Below are 18,182 nucleotides of genomic sequence, written 5' to 3'. Positions count from 1 at the left end.
TTGCTATGTTAAAAAGGAGTGACTTATTTTAATCTTTGGGAATCACCCACTAGTTTTGTATTTGTACTTATAATTTGAAATTAATATATACCTGAAGAGTTCTGTGTTCACAATTAAAAATCACCCTTTGTCGTTTTTTACCTTGACTAACCTTAACATCTCTCTCTCTCTCTGGAAAAGGAGAGCCACTTGCTGATCCCTCACTGCCCCCTACAGTATGAAATTCCTACTGAGATAAACTCGTCACAACTTGAAAAATGCAGGCACAAATCAACAGCCACCAGTACCATTTGGAAAACTTCATTTAGAGGTTTAGAAATAAGCCACAGAAGAATACTAAAAAGGATATCCTTGCATAATTCTGTTGAAAGTATGTACTAACCATTACAAGCCATTCAGCACTCATGGATATGCCACGTGTGGTACAATGATCAGGTGCTTTGACTCAGAAATTCCACTTGTGGAACTCAGTCCTAAGGAAGTAATCCTAATATGGAAAAAGTTTTATGCCTCAGGTTGCTCTTCACCATGTTTTTTACAACAGTGAAAAATTATCTAGAGACAATCTAAGTAGGAGAATGTTTAAATAATCCACAGAATATTGTGTAGCCGGTAAAAAAAAAAAAAATCATGTCTACAGAATATGGAATAACATGGGAAACTGCTCCACTATCCTTAAGCAAACAACAAACAAAAAAGGGCACAAAAATCATTGCTTGAATGGAAAAACACTAGATGGAAAAACACCAAAATGTTAGCGTTTTCTTATGTGAGTTAACTGTACCTGAGTTCCCCTCTCCCAATCTTCCTTCTCTGTTTCTGTATTTTCCAAAGACTTTTAGAGGGTGTACTAGTTTATGATGGAAAAAAGTAATGAACTGAAAATAAAACTCTATGAGGATTCATAAAAAGAAATTGTTATACCCAGGAAATTAAGTACTGCAAACTCTAATGAAGTCCAGTTTATGTAACTGAGTAATGGGTTTTGCAAGTTATAATTACTACAAAGACAGTTCGCAGTTACCCTCAATTTGTAAGAGCAAGACAAAATCTCCGACTCGGTTCGTCAGTTCTTTGTAAAGAGCCAAGCAAAGAATAAACATTATGAATATCTAGAAAGGAACTACTATTTGAAGAAGGTCTTAAAAGGTAAATACTACCTAGTATTAATCATTAGTAATAATCATTAGTAAAAAGTAATAATCATTAGTAAAAAGATCTTAAAAGGTAAATATGAGTAATATGTATCAGTTATATTAATACAGCTGTCTGGTCTACCAGCCTCAGAGCTAAACTTCTAAAATCAGTTTATTAGTCAAATTGAAATCAAGCTAATAGGAAACCTGATAAAAGTTGCCTAAAATAGATTTTGGTAGATTTGACTGGCATTATTCAGGCCAAAAGTATTCTGAAAAGTTAATTCTGCTCAAAGTTTGTTTTATTTTTTGTTACAATGAATGGTACTGTCCAAGTTATTTTCCTTCTGTGATTTGAATTCAAACACAGAACCAAGAACAAGGCTGGAATGATAATGACTAATAAATCACAGACATTTTAGAACTGAAAAGAACCCTTTATTTTACAGATGAGAAAGAAAATGAACCACTTTTCTGAGGTCCCACATGATGGTGTGGCAGCTGAGCAAGGAGCCGGGTCTCCTGAGGCCAGCTCAGTGTGATGCTCTGAGTTCAGAGGCTGGGACGCCATCACTTAACGGTGGAATTTGGGCACCTGGCCAGCACACCCCCTAGCCTGGGATCTGGCTGATTACCTTTCTTTGGCTTCATGGCTCCCTCTTAGCACTAACAGCTCATTAATACAAAAGGAAGAAAAGACCCCACTTTTTTAGTGTCGACTATGTGTCAAGTACTTTGTACATATTATGCCACTGCGCTTTGCTGCCAGTGTAAGAAGAAAATTAATGATTTCCTTTTAGCACTTGAAGAAACCAAGGCCCCAAGCATTTAAGTTGATCAAGATTTGGCCCATGTTGCTGTTCACTTCTCTTTGATAGTCACTTCTACTGTTAGGCAGCTAAGACAGAGAAAACAGTGTATTAAAGCTCTCCAGAAAGAATCAATAAGATAGATGTAGAGAGACAGACTAATAATAAATGGACAGATAGAGAGAGAGATAAAGGAGGTAGATAGATACATAATAAGGAATTGGTTCATGTGATTATGTTGGGAAGCCTGAGATCTGCAGCTGGCAAGCTAAAGACCGAGAAGAGGTAGTGGGATAAGTTCCAGTCTGAAAGCAGGCAGGCTCAAGACCCCAGGAGAGCCAGTGTTTAGCTTGCAGGCAGTCAGGCAGAAGGAGTTCACTCTTGCTCATGGGAAGGTCAGCCTTTTTGTTCCCTTCAGGCCTTCACCTGATCAGAGGAGGCCCATCCACACTGGGATGTACCACATACCTTCACTTTACCAATTCAAATGTTAATCTCATCCAAACAACACCCTCACAGATGTATCCAGAATAATGTCTGACTAAATGTCTGGACATCTGGTGGCCCAGTCAAGTGGACACGTAACATTAACCATCTTATATCCTGTTCTCTGGTGCAGTCAGGGCCTGGACTAGGGAGTGGTGATCAAGGTACACAGAGTGTAAATTTATGGAGGCGCTCACTCCTAGGTTCACACAGGCACCCGGAGTGTGTTGCTTGTCTCACTCACCCTAGTGCTGGCCCCATGCCCCTCTCAAAAGAGCAGTTTCAATCACCTCCCTTACCTTGAAGGGTTTTATATTAAGGGGGAAACTTTCTACAATCATGTAAATACCAGTCTAGTAAAGTCTTGGCTATGCAGAGTTTCTCAAGGAATTGATGGCAACAAATATCTGAAATACCAAGTATGAAAACAGACAAAGGGTTATTATTTCTACATTTACCATGGCATGGAATGGTAATCCACTTATATTCTCCACTGAGAATGGTTCCATATAATTAAAATAGTATTTATCAAATGGGCCTTTATTTATTTTTATCAAAAGGTAAAAGTATTTCTATAAAATCACAAATGCAAATCTTTTCATGCATTATAGAAGAATGCACAGCTATTAAAGATCAGGTTTGAGTTATTTTACTTTGGGCTAAAGGCCATTCATTGCAAATTATCACAGTTATTCCTCATATTTAATTATCTACCCAGTCAGCAATGCATGACTTCTCAGTTATAAGGACTGATAAACTCAATGAGACAAATGAAAGCATGTTTCAAACTTTAAGTGCAATACAGAAAGGTGTCACTGTTATTAGCAGAATGATAGAAATCTCTTACCTTAATTCAAGAGAGCTGTACCAATTTGCATAGTCTCCCTCACTGAGTAAATGTTCCCTTAAACCCTAGACAACATAGGACAGGCAATGATAACTCTCCAAATTCAAGCCTGCTGATACCCAAGAAATCAGATACATTTAATGACCAAACATTGGGAACCAGAGACAATCAGCCAGTCTGGAGTCAAATGGACTTTGTATTCGTTCCATTTAGCTTCTAAGCGAGATCTTGACTTGGTTAATCTGGTATCTGCCTGGCAAGGTAGAACACTCTAAATGAAGCTGCTTCATTAAAAATTGATTTGGGGGGTGCCTGGGTAGCTCAGTGGGTTAAAGCCTCTGCCTTCGGCTCGGGCCATGATCTCAGGGGACTGGGATCGAGCCCCACATCCGGCTCTCTGCTCAGCAGGGAGCCTGCTTCCTCCTCTCTCTCTCTACCTGCCTCTCTGCCTACCTGTGATCTCTCTCTCTCTCTCTCTCTGTGTCAAATAAATAAATAAAAATAAAATATTTTTAAAAAATTGATTTGGATCAACAGATCAGCCTTCTCTTGTGTGACACAGAAGTGAAACAATATATATTTCCATATCCCTACTTTGGCATCCAACAGCCACGGTTCACACCCAGGCTCTACAGATGACTAAGGTATCATCCTGGAAAAGTTACCTAATTTCTCAGCACCTCAGCCTTCTCATATGTTTTATTTTTTAAAGATTTTATTTATTTATTTATTTGCCAGAGAGAGAGAAAGAGACAGTGAGAGAGGGAACACAAGCAGGGGGAATGGGAGAGGGAGAAGCAGGCTTCCCGCTGATACCGATACAGGGCTCGATCCCAGGACCGTTGGGACCATGACCTGAGCCAAAGGCAGACACTTAACTGACTGAGCCACCCAGGCGCCCCTTCTCATGTGTTTCGATGGAGATAAAAATAGTATCTTCAAGTCACAGACTTGGTCCAAGAATGAAATTAGGTAATCCATATAAATTACTTAGAATAGGGGCTGGCTCATGGTAAATAGCTCATCAATGACAGTTTTTGTTATTAGGTTAAATCACATGATATTTAACCATTTTAACCTACTACACATGACAATGTCAAGTGAGTGCACTTAATATTTACAAAAGCCATGCTATTTCAGCCTCCTTTAAGAGTGTCAGCTCTTATCGGCCAGCATCTTATCTAACTCATGTTCCACAGCACATGGTGTGTGTGCCATAGACTCTCTAAAGAATAAAGATCTGATTCAGGAAAAAATATTTGATTTAAAGAGCTCAGGTTGCAGTTTCCTCATGGATTCTGGAGTCAGATTACCTGAGTTTAAATCCTGGCCCCACTACCCACTAGTTGTGTGACTGTAGGCAAGTTACATTACCTTTTTGTTACCCAGTTGCCATTTCTGTAAAGTGGGAATATTTGTAGCGCTTATCTCGTAGGTTGTTGAGTTAAACTAGATAGTGAGGAAAAGTGATCATTAGCACAATGGCTGGCACATAGAATACCATATTAAGTGTTAGTTATTTTCCTTTGTCTCTTCCCCTCTTCCCTTTTCTTCTTCTCTAGTTTATCGCACAGTTTTATACACTAAAAGATGATTTCACAATTCTAGAAGTAATCTCTTATTCTAGCAATGAACTCTCTTCTCATCAGAATATAAAGAGTAGAGTACCAGGAAATGCCGTCTGTGATACTTTCATACTTTTGCTACATATTTAGGAATCAAGGTTGAAGAAATGCAAAGTGGCTCATGGGGAGGAGCTGAGAAATTGGGGTGTGTGGGCACATGGGCTGCAGGAAATTAATGTTGGTGTCTAGTGGAGGTCAAGGGCCTTAATTCATGCTCTTTTCAGTGCCAGGTGGCAATGTTTAATGTCAAATTGAGGAAGGGGGTAGTTTCCCTATTTTGGCACAGGACATCAAGTTACTCTGAGAATGTGAGGCCTATGGAGATTACAGTCCTCTGTGGCCCCTTGAGTCTTTATAGCTCAGGGAACATGGAAAGGCTGAATCTAGAACTGGCAGGTGGGTCTCACCTGAGCCACACTGTAGCAGCAGGGGTCAAGACATCTCCCTCTAGGATGGAATGTGCAGATTCCTTCTAAGAACTCATTGAAATAGATGGTCTTCACTAGGGAAGAAGCAGGGGCAAATGAACCAGAGTCCCTACATTCCCAATGGAGAGGACAAGTCAACAAACTTCAGGGTATAAATGCAAGGCAGGACTCCCCAAATGGAAGCTCATAGACTTAGAGTTTCAGGATATTCAAGTTACAGTGGGAAGGTAGGTTGTAAACCATTATGAAGAAAACTTTCATTGACAAAAACAATTAAAAGTATTCAGGAACATCTGCCCTATTAAGTTTCACGTCACCAAGCATGTTCAACTAGGAGTTGAGAGACCATGATTCAGGGATGCTTCAGAAAAAGTTGGGCTTGATGGGGTAGAGGAGCTCTGGGATCTCTTCTAACACTGTTATTCTGCTGACACCTAAAGATATAGCCAGCGAAGGCAAAGAAAACACTGTATGAATATGGAGAGATATTCAAAGCTTGACTCCAGCCTGAAATCGAGCAATTGTTTAAAAGGAGGAAATAGAAAATATATGTAAAATGAAATCATTCACATTTGAAGTTATTTAGGATGAGTTCTCAAATCTATGCTGAGTCTTCATGCTTTCAGTGACATGGAATTTGAAACAGGTTTTCTTTCCTAACTAACTCAATATATAAACGGTCCATTGAAATGAGTTGTGTCAGATCATAGTATCCCACAAATTGGTCTCTGTTAGACAGACAGAACCCCCACAGGCTTAAGAACTGTTGAGGGGTAAAATTCCACATAGAAGTAACTTTTACATTGCCACCTGCTGGCTACTGCTGTAAGTGACAGCAATATAAGTACAATTTCAAAGTCTTCATCAAGTTCCAACTGGAAACAGGAATATTGGTTGAAGTTACAAGTGACAGGAATCAAACAGCTTCACTAAGTCCTCAAAAGGTAGATATCAGAGTAATTTTACAAGTTTTTTGGGGATCCATCTGGGTATTGCCTTAAGTAGGAGATAATCTGTGTGGACTTGACTTCAGATGTGAATCACCCCCCTGGGGAATACACCCATGACTAATACTGAACAGCCCTTGTAAACAAGACATACAAACAAACCCTATGGCATGGGTTTATTCAGGACTATCTTCAGCCCACATGGACCATTTCCTCAAGAGTAGTTCTAGATGCTTAATTCTGGAGGGATGATGTTCTCTGTCACCTAGTGGTATAGTGACATTTGTCCTGTTCATTTCCAAAACAATAGTAATAATAGTGGCAAGAAGGAGGCAGAATACATGAGGTCAAACTATCTCAAGTACATGAAAACCATGAAGGTAAGCATATATAGCAAGTGTGCATATATTAGTTTTATAGGTTTCAGGCTATACCCTGAAGAACACCAGGAACCCTATGTGGGTTAATTCATACCTCTCCCATCACTTTCATTCTATAATTATAACACATTTAATATTGCACTGTTGTTGTTTTGTTCATCTCTGTTGTGACACTAGGCTGAGGCCAAGCTTGATCTCCTTGAGGGTAATCTTCATATACTATTTACATATATATATATATGTATGTATTAGCACTCAGCATGAGCTTTGGCATTAGCTAAGTCCTCAGCTATTTACTGAGTTCAGGTCAAAATAAGGAAGGAAGGAAGGGAGGTCCAGAAGAAGTCCCCCAGATCTCCAAAATCAGTCTTTGTATTCTACATCTCATATCTTCGCTCTAGACTCAAGTTTTCAAATTCATACCAGACTCTGCCATCTGGATGTTCAGCAGAAAATTGGTGTTCAAGAATTTCCAAGTGGGCTGCACTGCTTTTGTACCTCAAACAGTTCTGCTCTTGCTCCTGTAATTACTTTCTCAGTTAAGACATAACTATCCAAGCATCTGTCCATCTATCCCAGGAGTCATCCTCTAGTCCCACATTTCCAAAACACCCTCGTTGCAGTCATACTGACAGATAGCTCTGGACTCTGCTCCTTACCTTCCTCTCCTCACTGCCCACTTTCTTTCACGCTCTTGTCACCTGGGAATGTCTTAAATAACTTCCTAATTGGGTCCTAGTCCTCAGCCAGGAACCCCAGCATCTGCCATTCCTCTGCTACCAAAATTATCTTTCCACCAAAGTCTGCTTTCATGCAGACATGATATTACCATCTACGTTATTATGCTCCCTATTTTCTGTAAGACAAGTCAACTATGGCATACAGAAATCATAATCTTCCCAAGCTTTGGGGACTGATAATCCTTCTTCAAATACACACTGATTTGTAATCTTGTGTACTTTCCTCTGGGTCATTCAGTATACATAGAACGCCTCGTCCAGCCCCACCTGCCGAGGTCACTCTCTGCCTACTGAACACTTTTCATGACCCAGGTTAGATGTTACCTCTTCTGTGATATCTTCTTTGGAATGTAAGTAATTGTAAATTTACCTGATCAATGGCAAAACCCTCTGGCTTTATGCTTCCACAGTACTTCTCTTAGGGCATTTCATGAGGGTCACCTAGCCCACATGAAGGTTCTGTGCAAATTAGGTAGAAATGTCCCCTCTTGACAGAGGTAGCTCTGTGGCACACTATTAGACTTGACAAGTGAAGTGAGCTGGATTTGAGCTCGGGCAGGTTGAACTTGCCACTTTGGTCGAGTTACCTTATGCAACAACAAAAAATGCCATCCAACCATACATGTAGGCCCTGAGAACTCAATTATTGCCTTCTATGCCAGTCTTCACCATCAGCTGGCAGATTCCTAGAAAGCGGTTAGATCAATTAGAATTTGTATTCTCAGAACCTAACACGTAGTAAGCTTTGATAAATGTTCTTTGAATTTTTGTTTTCTGAGTGAGAAGACATTCTAGAAGTTTGTCACAGAGAGGTCTCTGAAGTATAAAGCCATATATACTGCATGGTCTTGGGCAAAAAATTTGACTTCCTTGTGCCCTAGTTTCCTCATTTTATAAACTGGGGATCATACTAGTGCTTCACTCATGCCTTCTCTGAACATCTGATGAGAGACTATTGGCAAAGTGATGGGCCAAGAGTATGTGTTACACAAGTATTGACAATTATCATCAATGTTGAATAAATAAAAGAGTATTCTGAGATGAACCTCTTTAAATTTGACAATAAATAAGACAAATTTGGAGGAAGAATCTTTCTAAATCTGTTCTAAAAAAAAAAAAAAAAAAACAGAGACAGTTACCACAATTTGAATGAAGGTATTACCATTAATGTTAAATGATTGAAGATATTTTACTTAAGAGATAGAATCATTATATTTTAGAATTTGGATGGCACTTAGAGGTAATCCAAACTGCTTCTCTTATAGATAAAAGAACTGGGTTAACTGACCTTTCCATCGGTTCTACTATTTCTCCCTCTGGCTCTTCCCAAACATCCAGCTTCTTCTCCTCACAAACACACACATGGTGTCCCCAGCCCCAGCCCCCAATATTTTCGGTTGCATACATTCAGCGGCTTTCTAAGGCACCATTAGCTCTCCTAGAATGCTCTTTCACAGCTCCTTTGCCTCTGTCTGGAATAGCCCTCCTCCCTACACCTGACTCCTCTGTCTCAGCTGATTACACAGCTTCAAGTCCCAGTTCAATTGTTGTATCTTCTCTGGCAAAGTCTTCGCCTCCTTCCTCAGCCAAAGTTAGCTGTTGCCTCCTTCTGTGTTCCCATTCTGTTCATACCTCTGTTTAGCACTTATCAGAGCAAGGGCTCTGAATCCCAGCTGTCCAGGTTTGAATTCCAGCTCTGCCACTTACTACCTATGTTTCTCTTGCTCCTCTCTGCCTCAGTTGTTTTATCTATTGAATGGGAATAATAATGGGATCTACCTTATATATTAATTTATTCAACTAATAGTTATCAACTGCTTATCACGTGTCAGGAACTGTTGTAGGACCTGGAGTACTTACATGGTGAATAAAACGAAGTCTTTGTTCTCATGAGCTTACATTGAATGGGAGGGTTGAACAATTATAATCAAATATAATTAGGTTCAATCATTATTCTAAGGACCATAAAAATATACAGTAGAGAAGTAGACTCAAGAGTAATGAGGGTGGTGGTGGTTGTTTTACAGAGGAGAGGCAGGGGAAAGTATGTTAGAGGAGGTGAAATTTGATTGCACATGGGGGAAATGAGTGAGCAAGCCACACAGATATCTAGCAGCACTGAATTCTAGGCCAAGACAACTTCATGTGCAAAGGCCCTGGGGCAGGAAGGATGAGTTTGGGGGTAGGGGGTAAAGGCTAACAGGGCTACCACCAAGTTAATGAAGCAGATAGTGGAGGAAACGTGATGCTCTTTATTCCTAGCACCAAGATTTTTGGATTTTTATCTCCTAAATATTGCCCCAATCTATTTTCCTTTTCCTTCATCCCTGATCTTGTATCCTATTATCTTTGATTTCTCTCCTTGCAGTCAAGCACCCTCAAAGTTATTTTCTATCCCATGACACGACGATCTAAATACGTAATCTGATGCTACTGTCCTCTGCTTAATACTTTTTCATGAACTGACTCCACATTGTCTGTAGAGTAAATCCCAGATGCATTACCATGCTGAACAAAGTCCTCTAGGACTTAGTCCCTGCCCACCTCTTTACTTCCTACTTGCACATACACACCAGTCACACCAAAGTATTGGCTCCCAGATAATGACTTTCTGGTCTCTATACTTGCCTTAACCTGTTTCCTTTCCCTAAAAACCCATCCACTCTTCCATATTTTTTCTTGGCTAACTCAATAGTCAGACTCAGCTCTGGAGTTACTTCTCCTCTGTGCTCTCACTATATCCTGGGAATGTCCTAGTGTTGCTATAGTACCACTTCCCAGCAATTATTAGGATGATCTGTTTGTCTATGTCTGCCTCTCTGGTTAGCTTCTAGTTTTCTCAAGGGCAAAGAATTGGTCCTTAATCATATTTTGCTTCCCCAGGATGTGAGTTGTGTTCTGTCTGAGAGCCTCAGAGCAAGAACTGTGTTCATGCCCTTCCTCATATTATCAGCTAAGAAGTTAATCCTGAATCTGTCCCATTTCAGGCTCACACAGATGTAGCTGCTCTATGAGACTGAAAAGGTAAATGCATTGCAAAGGATGCTGACAATTTTCAAGATTCTTTAATCACACTCATTTATAAAATTCAAAAAGAAGACAAAATCCACGTTTGTCTGAGAAAAAAGAGCAGAAATTGTCCTATGACTTTTAAAAAGATTTATTTTATTTGTTTATTTGAGAGAAAGTGTGTGCATGCGTGTGTGTGTGTGTGTCTATGTGTGTGTGTGCATGTATGTGTGTGTGCGTGTGCACATGCACACATTTGCTGGAGGGGAGAGCAAGGGCAGAGAGAGGCTCTCAAGCAGGCTTCCCACTTAGCATGGAGCCACACACAGGGCTCAATTCCGCGATCCTGAGATCATGACCTGAGATGATATCAAGAGTTGGATGCCTAACAGACTGAGCCACCTGGGAGCCCCTGACTTTTGTCGGGGACCGCCTCCGGCCGGGAAAGTCCCCACCATTACAAGATGGCGCTTGGCTCACTGTCAGCAAAATATGCTGCAAGTAAACAACGAACGTTCTGGTGAAGCCCGCCTAAAGGAGGACATAGTTATTGGCTGTTTCAAATTTAATCAGCATAGTAACAGGACTCTCATTGGCTCTCCCCATTGCTTGGCCCCTTATTGGTCACCCTGCTGCATATAGGCTAAGGAAGTTGACGAAATAAACGGATGAAGCATTAACACCATACCAGGCTGATTGTCATTCTTGTGGGCCTAGGGCAACAGACTTTAGAGTTTTAACTATAAGTTTTAAAAGAAAGTCAAATAGTTGAAGAAGCAAGCTTATTTTAAATAAATCTATGCCCAGTGTCCACTTCTCATCATTTAAATGGAAGCATCGCCTGCCAGATATAATTTCTATACCGTTATTATACTTTTCTTGATACTTAGAAAGGTATGGGAGCAGAATACAGATGCTAAATCAATTCTTTCACAAATCAACATATTATTGTCCTTTTTAAGCTTCTTTTTACATTAAATTCAAAGTTCTAGTTCTATTAGAAAATTAAATTGATTTTCTAAAAAGTTCTATGCACTTGCAAAATGCCATTTTTTATAGTTCTGTGCTTTATTTGCCAAAAATAATTTAACCTGGAGCTGAGACTAATCATCACAAAATTTTCCAAAAGTTTAATAAGAAAAAAGAGCTAACTGATGATTGTAGAAAAGCCACTGTCCACCCAACACATAAACCAAAGATTTACTTAGTATATCCCTGGGACAAACCCGCAAAATGTTGTCTATTGTTTTCACAGCAGAGAAGAAAGAAATCTCCCTGAATTGTTTCTACCTTCTTCTCCTTCCCCATAATCATTCTCCATTATTTGACCTTGATGTCCCCTTCACTGAATTTCCATTACCTCTCAGGGGGGACCCGAGACCCCTCATGATCACCTAGAACATGCCTTCTCCTTTAAGACCTCCATGCACTTGAACATCCTGAACTCACCACTTGGAAGGTGTTTTGCCTTTCCTGCTGGTCTGATGAAAGCTTCCTCATCCTTCAGGAATTAATTCAGACATCGCCTGCTCCGTAAGCTCAGTGAAGAGCTCCTGCCCTTCTTTCCTCCAGGCAGGGAAAAGAGTGGCCTTCTTTGTGTTCTCAACCAATCCTATACTTTCTAACCTCATTTGGATGAGCATGATAGGTATTTGCTTCCTAGACTATCAGCTTCCTGAGGGCCGGGATCATGCTTATTCTTCTTTGCATGTCAGTGTCTATGTTTGTTGATTGACCAAGTGCTTGAGGCAGAGAAACACTGCAGGGGAGAACGACTCCCCATCCAGGAAGGGTTCACAGCAACGGAACCAAGTTACTCCCAGGCTGGCAAATGGGACAAGTTGGTTAACCTATTGCAGCAAAAGAAGTCCTGACTTGCCAATGTCTCCTCCAGAGATCCAGCTACAGGATGAAGAACATTTTCACTAAATTCTTAATCCCCAAACTTTTCCTCTCACAACACATCAGGGACATTGAAGGGAAATGAGTTTAATCCAAAGCAAAATGCTTTACTGAATATCATTCCTTTCCACTTCACCACGACAATTTAAAAGATTTTTGTTTCTGCAACGGTTCTAAAGTCTAGAATAAACGTAGAGGATAGTGATGAAGGTCTTGTTTACATGCCTTTATACCACCGTGTAAGGAAGACCTAGCAGAGTTTACATTTGTGCCATGTAAATCGCTATAGAACCAGATGTGGCTTATAAGGTACCTTGTAACTCATCTCCTCTAAGCAATAAAGGCTTTTTTTTTTTTTTTCTGGCAAAAGTTTGAGAAACTTACTGCTGTTTTCTATCAGCACATACAACAGATGGCTGGCACATGCCTGCTTTGCTAAATGAAATGGGCTTTCTGCAGAATTACTCTTTGATCCCTAGTGGCATGTCCACAACACCACAATGCAAAATACCACAGCCTAGCAGAATCTAAACATTAAAAGTTTAAAGCTGTGTTTTTGATATGAGTACCTTCTGAAAAAAATCATGCTCACAGTATGTAAACATATTCACATTCCCACTTTGAAACCATGGGCCAGGGGTCAAAAACTGAGGCATTTCCTCCACTGGGTGACAAAAAACACCACCGCAAAGGTATGATGGCAAACCCCAGGAGCAGGAAAGTATCCAACCACTTGGATTGTAACTATCAAAACGATCATAACTCCATTAGGGAAAAAAAAAGGGGACAGTACACATTAAGGGACTTTATACTAATAATCAGTGTTACCATAACTTATGGAATTAGAAGAAGATAGTTAAGGTATTTGGCAGTCCTTTGAAGAGGGAGAGGAAGTGTTTGAGTTAAAATTCACTTCTCTGTTGCCTTTCTTTCATTTTTGTCAAGGGGAGAAAAGGAAAGAAACATGTTCATACAAGTCTCCCTTCCTCAACCAGTCCAATGGGAAATTTGAGACCACAAACTATGGCTAGTTTAATGGGACCAGTGTGACACTGTATCAAACACTATGTTGCAAAAACAAGCTATCTAGAGCTGCAGGGGCATTTAAATGACAGAATTAGATTATCTAGTTCACATTACGGAAAGATGTCAGGAGAAGGATTCCACTTTTTAAAAAAAAAATCGCAAAAATATGAGTCAATTCTCAGGAAAATGATTTTTTTTTTTTACTTTTCTTTTGCCAACAGTACCTTCCTCTGTTTAAAGCTAAATTTGGATGCTGCCGGCTGGAATCATTCACAAAGACACCACTATCCAGGTAAAGTTCTTGAGCTTTCCTTATACTTGATCTTATGTTATTATTGTTCTTGCTTCTGGCAGTTTGAAATAATTTGAAAAGTTTTTTAATTGATAGGGAGCTACGAAGGGTTATGAACACATTTCTACTCCTTATATATTGATAAATATTGTACTCACTGTGCTTTATCTTCAGCATTTGCAGTATTTTGTTTTCTATGGTAATACATAACACATTTCTACAGCTTAACTCAATAATCAATTCTTCTAAGATATACATGTGACCCCCTACTTCCCAGGACAGCAGACAAAATTCTCCTCTTCCCTTCCTGTATCCACAATAACACTTTACAGTTTTGTTTTTAAACACCCTGCAATTGAGAAAAATGAGGCTCTATCACTGACTTCTAGTGGTTATAAGACTTGTGACCATCATACATGATAACAAGCTTACTTTAAGATCTGGACCTGTTGTTACAGGTGGTTAGAGCTTGCTTGGTAACCCATGTGGTAGGCTGGAAGTTAATAATGGCTGGCTATCTTCACCCAGAGAATTTCTATTCCATACACCCCCAACTTCACCCCAACCCTTGCCAACCATCTCAGAAATCCAGGCATTTGGTCACAAGGAGGTTGGAAAACTAGGACAAATGGCTCAGCAGAAATCCATCACCATGGCTTAAAAAAAAAAAAAAAAAAAAAGCCAACATAGAAAGATGCAATTAACTGGGTACTAGATTCATAGTATCTTAGCATCTATATGCAGGTGATAGAATATATTACAGTTACTAAAATCAAGTCTAAATGATCTTTATAAATAAACATATATACATATGATCTATAGGAACAAAAAATTTTGGCCTTGAACCAAATTGGTTCATATGGAAATCAGCAGCGGTGTCCTAATATTAGAATTCAGATTTGTCTAACAAAACTTCTCATTAAAGTTTTATTTGAAAGTCATTAGTTTTAGAAAGGATTATTTTCCAAATAAAATGTTTAATTAGTGCATCATTTAGAAAACCAAAATGGTCACTCATGGCCCTTATCTGTCCCAAGTTTAGAGAAAAATTAGAATAAGGAATGCCTCATTGAAAAATATCAACTATTAAAAGTTATATATAGCAATAAAGAGTATTTTCCCTTAATTATTAAAAATCTTTTAAGCCTAAACCTCTTTAATAGAAATTCTTCTCTGATCTAAAGGCCTTGAGAAAGGGCATGTCAGAAAATGAGTATTTTAAATGGGAGATAAAGTAGAGACAGGGTTTTCCATGGAAAATAAGGATTTCAGTGAAAGAGGTCAGGTCATCTAGTTTCAGATAGGAAAGCCTTGCTAGGCAGATTTTTAGGGATCTTGAAAGAAACTGGTGAGAATCAGATAAGCATTAGTGAATTATTTGGGCTCCATAGTTATGATCCAGTCATGAAAACTGTTTGTTTTACCATTTGGTTGAGTCATGTATGGTATAAAAATGATATCAGATAATAAATACAAGTAAAGTATTTTTAATGTGGAACGTCATGCAAGTTTAAACTCTAAAGTATAGCTTTTTGCACATATTTAATGTAAAATAGTTTTTGAAATTATAAATCAATACACACTACTCATTGTGGAAAAAATAAAAATGTAATATACACAGATGTAACTAATATTGACACCTTGGAGAATCAGAGGTTACAGGCTGAAGATACAGGGTATCAAGTGCAATATTTACCAATATGTAAGGAACATTAATGTGTTCATAACCCTTCCTAGTTCCCTATCATTTAAAAACCTCTAATACATCAGCTGTTTATTCCTATGTTTGCCTTTGTATTTTGTAATGGAATCAAGCAGAAGATACTGTGATAGGCTGTTGACCTAATCTGTCATGAATATGTTTCTATGGTATTGAGTAGATGTCTAGAATATTCTTTTTTTTTTTTTGATGTCTAGAATACTCTTCTTAATGCTTCATTGTATTCTCCTGCCACTGTCACTGGACTTCTAAATTCTACCTATTTTTACTTTTATAAATAGCACAATATGAGGAAGAGTCTTACACATAAATTTTTATTAATATCCATAATGATTTCCTTGGGATGAATCTCTGGAAGAGAAATTTTCCAGTCAAAATATGTCTAGCAAGCTTTTTGCTATCAGAATCAAAGAGCCTTGCAAAAAGCCTAACAGGGGCATCAGCCACATATAATAAGCAGTCCCCATTCTCAATAACTTATAGATTCAAAACACTCAAAACACTCTTAAAACCCTGACCAACTTGATGTGGAGAAATGAATTACACTGTAATTTTTATTTGCATTTGTTTGAAGTAGAACATAATAGTTCTTTCAAATGGCCCCAAGAATACTTTGAATTAATGGACTAATAATTTCTTGGAAGGAGATAATACCTACCGCCTCTAGGTCTTCAAACTTAATGTCAGTTTAACTTTCTCCACGTGCTGCCAAAACACTTTTATATTAAGTTTAAGATTTTGTTAATCAGTTGTGTGTTTTTGCTTGTGTTGAAATCCTAAATGTTTGATATTATTTGGATGAAATAACTAGATAATGGAATGAACTTTTCATTTTCCATGTAGTTGTTTTGATGTGGTTTGGCTTTAGCCAGAGATGCCTTTCAAAATACTTAATTGGCATTGAAGTGATTATTTTTCTCATCTTCAAAATTTCCATGCATTTCAAACATTATGCTGCTGGAGTCACATAACTTTATTGGGTAAAATAAATAAAATTTAAATAATACTTTTAAATGTCCCGCTATTTGGCAATATTGTGTAGATCCTGCCCGCCTCACTTATCCTCCCAACTAATTAAAACAGACCCCAGAGTTCATGTTAGTTACCTGTGGTAACCTAACCAGAGCAGACTGAACGTAAAAAGCAAGATAACTGAGGTGTTAACATTGCCCTGTGTATTGGGATAATCCACAGAGGCAATCAACACCTAAACAAGAGAGAAAAAGATGCTAGAAGCTTCATCTCCAAGCCAGTTCCAATATCTTCTCTAATCCGTTACAAGGGACATTCCTGAGATCAATTTCATACTCAACAATATTTCAGGGCTGGCAAACACGTACTATGCTATAAAGCGACGGGGGGATGACATAGTATTTAAGGCTTTGCTTCAAATTCCATTCTCCAAATGACAAATGCATATGAGAAATAAATAAATAAGAACTGTTGACATTTTCTGTTTCTCCTACAGTTACCAAAACTTTTCAGTCAGGAAAGGGTGTAAGTTAAGCTATCGTCTAATGGTTCTCATAAATTCATAAAAGTGTAAGTAAAGAAAATATACTTTTCAAAACTACAGAATTAATATTGATTTCATCTGCCAAGTGATTAAACACAGATAGATTCAGGTGAAAAGAAAGGAGATGGCAAAAGGTCATTCATGTTTTATTACCGATTTCGCACTATTCCAAAATCAATTGTCCATAAAGTATGAAGAGACAATTATAGGAAGAAAAGGAATAATCTTTAGAGCAATAGAAGCCTCAGTGAACTTATCTACCAAATGGGGGTATTGGAATAAATGACTTTTCTGTTATGAACCTCAGTGGATCCAAAACATCTATTTCTTTTTTTACAACACAGAAATGTTGATGGGTCTAGATTTGGTTTATTTTGGGGGAAAAAAAAAAAGAGAGAGAACAGACCTGAGGGGAAAAACACATTTAAATGGTCATGGTCACACCCAAAATATAACAGATATTTAGAGGGACCCAAAGTGGCTTCTCAATTCAAAATAATTACTTTTTATAAAGTGTTTTCTGGATCACATTCTTCATGAAAATAGCCATTTAAGTAAATTTAGAATAAAAAAAGCCCCCAAAATGTGATTTTAATTATAATTACAATGATTTCCATAGTGGACACATTTTACCAACTCATGAGCAAAAGAAGTTATTACTTACTATTTGTCCCCTAGAGTAATTCTCCAACTGCACAAAAGAAATTAAATTCACATCATATTTATCCTTCTTTTCTTTCCAAAATTAGAGGTCATTTATGCATTACTGGGACTGTACAAAAGGTAACATACAAAGGATGGTAATGTATTAAGAAATAAAAGAAATATTTCTTCATAAAAATATATTGCAGTTTTCTTTTTGCATACGAAAGTATTTTAAATGGTATTTAAAAAATCAATAGCCTGCAATATTTTACAAATGTTCTTACAGACACTTTTGAGGCTGTGAACTTCAACCAGAAATATGTAGCATTTACATTGTTCCAGTGAATAACATTCAGATTTTTTTTTTCAAATCACAATGTCAAAAATATTCACAGAGTTTAAAATTTGTCGTAAAGTACAAATAATGTCAAAAGTGATTGGCATATACTACAGCAAAGAGTCTTTTAGATACTATGTGTTTTTTGTTTTTTCCATATGTTTTACATATTTTATTCTAGCATAGATGTTATGTTAAATTTTAATGTCAGTAATCATAGAAAGAAGTGACATTGGTATTTGTGTCTAGCAGACTGAAGACATGGAGTCATATCAAAATAGCAAGCTTAGGAACACGGCTTACTTTTTTTCTTTGGGAATCTTTATGTGACATGTTT

At 38.1% G+C, this 18,182-nt stretch overlaps 1 protein-coding gene across 1 annotated transcript in view; it reads right to left on the bottom strand.

Moving 5' to 3' along the window:
- WIF1 (WNT inhibitory factor 1) overlaps positions 1-18,182 on the bottom strand; it is a 67,837-nt gene that overhangs the window by 48,338 nt on the left and 1,317 nt on the right. The window lies entirely within an intron of this gene.

This window comes from Mustela erminea, chromosome 6 (assembly GCF_009829155.1).
Source record: "Mustela erminea isolate mMusErm1 chromosome 6, mMusErm1.Pri, whole genome shotgun sequence".
NCBI lineage: Eukaryota > Metazoa > Chordata > Mammalia > Carnivora > Mustelidae > Mustela > Mustela erminea.
Note: the sequence above shows the minus strand (reverse complement) of the source record. Positions and strands in the feature narration are given on the sequence as shown.